Source organism: Gorilla gorilla, chromosome 14 (assembly GCF_029281585.2).
Source record: "Gorilla gorilla gorilla isolate KB3781 chromosome 14, NHGRI_mGorGor1-v2.1_pri, whole genome shotgun sequence".
NCBI lineage: Eukaryota > Metazoa > Chordata > Mammalia > Primates > Hominidae > Gorilla > Gorilla gorilla.
In genome coordinates, this window is record NC_073238.2 from 35211176 (window position 1) to 35216038 (window position 4863).

Genomic DNA, 4863 nt, shown 5'->3' on the forward strand with positions numbered 1-4863 from the left:
TTAGCCAGGCTAGTGGCACACACTTAAAATTGCATCTACTCAGATGCTGAGACAGGAGGATCACTTCTTGAGGCCAGGAGTTCCAGACCAGTCTGGGCAACATAACAAGACTCTGTCTCAAAAGAAAAGGAAACTAAGAAATTTGTAAAAATGTGAAACAATGCCGCTCCTCTCACTAATTTTTTCTTTTTTTTTTTTTTTTTTGAGATGGAGTTTTGCTTTTGTTGCCCAAACTGGAGTGCAATGTCGCGATCTCAGCTCACTGCAACCTCTGCCTCCCGGATTCAAGCGATTCTCCTGCTTCTGCCTCCCGAGTAGCTGGGATTACAGGAATGCGCCACCATGCCCGGCTAATTTTTTGTATGATTTTTAGTAGAGATGGGGTTTCACCATGTTGGCCAGGCTGGTCTTGAACTCCTGACCTCAGGTGATCCGCCCACTTCTGCCTCCCAAGGTGCTGGGATTACAGGCATGAGCCACTGCGCCTGCGCTAATTTTTTGTTTTAGAAATAGTTATTTTCATAAAAATATGTTAACTTGTAATCAGTTTTTTACTCTATGAATTAATACATATTTAAAATGTTTTATTTAATACAGTAAGTACGAATAAGTAAAATCCACATATGCTGTAGAAAAGTCTTCTGGGGTAATAATAAGGTTTGGGTTTTTAAAGTCTTTAGGGTCATAATAAAGTTTGAGGGTTTTTTTTTATTTTAGTTGATTTAATGTTTTATTGTTAATGTCCCGAATATTTAGGGGAACATAATTTTCTTTTTTTTTTTTTTGAGATGGAGTTTTGCTCTGTCGCCCAGGCTGGAGTGAAGTGGCACAATCTCGGCTCACTGCAACCTCCGCTCCCCAGGTTCAAGCGATTCTCCTGCCTCAGCCTCCCGAGTAGCTGGGATTATTGGCACCCGCCACTATGCCTGGCTAATTTTTGTATTTTTAGTAGAGATGGGGTTTCACCATGTTGGCCAGGCAGGTCTCAAACTCCTGACTTCAGTGATCCACCCACCTCAGCCTCCCAAAGTACTAGGATTACAGGCGTGAGCCACCGCACCTGGTCCATTTTAATTTTTTAAATGCTGAAATTAGTTATTAGATGCACTTACTAATAATTAAAATGCCACATTTTCAAATGATTAAAACAAAACATTATACTGAAACATGCACTCTTGAAAAATAAAGGGAGTGACAGGAACTGAACATTAAATGTGATCCCAGCCAGGCAAGGTGGCGCATGCCTGCAATCCCAGCACATTGGGAGGCCAAGGCGGTTGGATCACCTGAGGTCAAGAGTTTGCGACCAGCCTAACATGGTGAAATCCTGTCTCTATTAAATACAAAAAAATTTGCCCAGCGTGGCGGCGCCTGCCTGTAATCCAAGCTACTTGGGAAGCTGAGACAGGAGAATCGCTTGAACCCGGGAGGCAGAGGTTGCAGTGAGTCGAGATTGCACCATTGCACTCCAGCCTGGGCAATGAGAGCGAAACTCCGTCTCAAAAAACAAAAAACAACAAAAAAAAGTCACTCCAGGTGCAGGAAAAGCCTGGGAAAAAGCCACTTGGGACTGGCTGCCAGCTGCCATCATCGGATGCACTGCAACTGTGATTGTGAGCCCCGCCATGTGCACATCACCTCATCAGGTGCCTTCCAGCACGTGTTATAATCCCACTGTGTCTATAGCCACAATCTACACACTCTAAACCCAGCTACTCGTTTTGTCAATGCAATGTTGTGGGTCACAAGGGAAATAGAGTCAAGAATCCTGATGGATCTCTGTAATCTATCCATCAACCTTGCTAAAAAGAAGGGAATGCCGGCTGGGCGGTGGCTTATGCATGTAATCCCAGCATTTTGGGAGGCCGAAGAGGGCAGATCACTTGAAGTCAAGAGTTCGAGACCAGCCTGGCCAATATGGTGAAACTCTACCTTCCTTATAAAGCTCGATATTGGCTGGGCGCTGTGGCTCATGTCTGTAATCCCAGCACTTTGAGAGGCCAAGGTGGGAAGATCATGAGGTCATGAGTTCGAGACCAGCCTGACCAACATGGTAAAACCCCGTCTCTACTAAAAATACAAAAATTAACCAGGCATGATGGTGCACGCTTGTAATCCCAGCTACTCCAGAGGCTGAGGCAGGAGAATCGCTTGAACCTGGGAGGCGGAGATTGCAGTGAGCAGAGGTCGTGCCACTGCACTCCAGCCTGAGCGACAGAGCAAGACTCCATCACAAAAAAAACAAACAGAAAAACAAACAAAAACAAACAAACAAAAAACTCAGTAATGTAAGGTATCCATCAAATTAAACATTTTTGATTTTGTGATAAACAACTTCATTTTTTAAGATATTTCTGAGACAAATCCTGCAGGCATAACAACTTGGCAGTGTGAGTTATTCACAGATTCTCAAAGTCTTTTTCATTTTTAAAAATTATTTTATTTTATTTTATTTTATTTTTGAGATAGATTCTCACAAATCTCTAAGAGTTGCCTAGCCTGGAAAAAAAAATGACTCATACACTGTGAGGTGCTGCTGGAATCGAGGGGGCCTCAGTGGCAAGACTGGAGGGGTGCTGTGGAAAGAGTGGGCATTGGTGGGTGCAGCAGGTGGCTGCAATTCAGAGCCTGGACCAAGGGCAGCAGTGGGGTGTGAGGAGGACCTGCTGAAGAGACATGAGTGGGAAGGCTCACGCCTGGCCTGGCAGCTCCATCTCAGTCAGGCCTGCTAAGGCTTTCCAAACAGCATCGAAGACATCAAAGCCCGGCACGTCCTCTGGCTGTTGAGAAAAACCAAAGTCCAATGGCTTGAGAATGACAGTGCCACAGCGACTGATGGAGGAGGTGCGTGGGTCTGGTGGTATGGGGCAGTCCTTGGATGACATGGGGATCCAGGACAGGGCTGGGTTGTCCAAGAATAGTAGCTGTGACTCTGTCCCTGCCCCTTCCGAAGGCAATTGTGCACTGTGACCGGAAGAATGGACAGGAATGACTGGGCTGGATTTGGGCAAACCAGTGGGTGGTGAAGGTCTGTCCCTGTTAGATGTCTGTGGAAATTGTCATTCCTCTCTACTCTGGGAGAATCAAAGCCATTTGTCAGTTGGGCTCTGCAGTGGTATCATTTGGATCTTATTCCTATCATCTAAACCCATGGAGAGATGGAGATAATTGGGATTTAATGTATAGAATTCTTGAAGTAGCTGCTGTTCATATTCTTGGTGTTCAGCTGCGAGCGATTTTTCTTTTGTGAAGTGGCCATTGTGACCTGTGAGTTGAGTAGATGCAGGTGGTGTTTAATCTTCAGCTGCAGGGTTCTGTTGAGCCTAGAAATGCCTGAGTGCTCCACCATCTCCACACGTTGTCTTCACACAGTGTGGCCCTGAGAGCTAGAAATGATGTGAGTATGGGCACGGGGACAACAGCGAGCCTGAACATAGTGTGCTACTATTGATGGCAACTCTACTTATTTCATCCAATTTCCCCAAATACTCTGGTCCTTTTAAAACCACTGGGTCAGCTAGGCACTGAGACAGACCTGCAACACAGACAAGACTTTTTTTTTTTTTTTTTTTGAGATGGCCTGTCGCTCAGGCTGGAGTGCAGTGGCGTGATCTCGGCTCACTGCAACCTCTGCCTCCCGGGTTCAAACAATTCTCCTGTCTCAGCCTCCCAAGTAGCTGGGACTCCCAGTGCAAGCCACTATGCCGGGCTAACTTTTTTTATACTGTTTTTTATAATTTTTTATACTGTTATTCTACAAAAAATTGTGATCAATTTATGTTGTTGTATTTTTAGTAGAGATGGGGTTTTAACATATTGGTCAGGTTGGTCTCGAACTCCTGACCTCAGGCGATCCACTCGCCTTGGCCTCCCAAAGTGCTGGGATTACAGGCGTGAGCCACAGCGCCTGGCCCAGACTAGGCTTTTTGTATGACATGTCTACTAGGCAACTCTTAGAGATTTTCTGATACTTTCTACTTTTTCTTCTTCTGTCCCTGACATCCTTTATCTTTTGCAGTGCTTCCTGGGAAAGTGGGTTATACACAGTAGGGCCTTCTGGACATGGCTTTCTATTCACAGGACAAAGCACAGTTTCTTCAGTGTGAATCTGATGCCAACGGGATCAGTCAGTCTGGCAGCCACAGGGCGAGGGCAAAAGCAGCCTCCTTGCCTGGCTTGTCCCTGGGCATCCACACAAGACCCCTAGAACAGAAGCTGGAAAAACTCCCCACCTGACCTGATGGCTTCCAAGCATAACCTGCAGGCTGAGAAAGAGACTCAGCTTCCAGTAGGTCCCTTGTTATTACTTTTTAAGAGTGTAAGGAGTTCCAAACAAAACCTTTGAGAACCACTGTAGCAGACGGCTCATTGACTTGGAAGGGTATCTTCTGATTCTTCCATCTAGTGAGGAGCACGGCATTTGCCAAAAGCGCGTTCATTTGCTTGTTAACTACAGAAGTCAAGCACTGCCTCAGCAGGGCTGGCCCCACTGCCCCAGAGACCAGACACAACAGCTGCACTCTGGCCCCCACCCTGTGACACCATCCCTGCCTCCTGCAAGAATTTTTATCTGATTTCTCTCCCAACAAAGCTCAAGCCTCTCTCTTCTCAGAGACTGCCCTTAGCAGCTCTTCTGGCTCTGTTCCTACACATTTAATTAAAAGGAAGTGTCATATTTGAAGCAACACCATGTTCTTTCTGTAGCCTTAAAATAATTTGTTACTGAGCCGGTAAGTGGTGGCTCACATCTGTAACCCCAGCACTTTGGAAGGCCAAGGTGGGAGGATTGCTTGAGCCCAGGAGTTCAAGACAAGCCTGGGCAGCACGGTGAGACCTCATTCCTACAAAAAATAGAAAAATTAG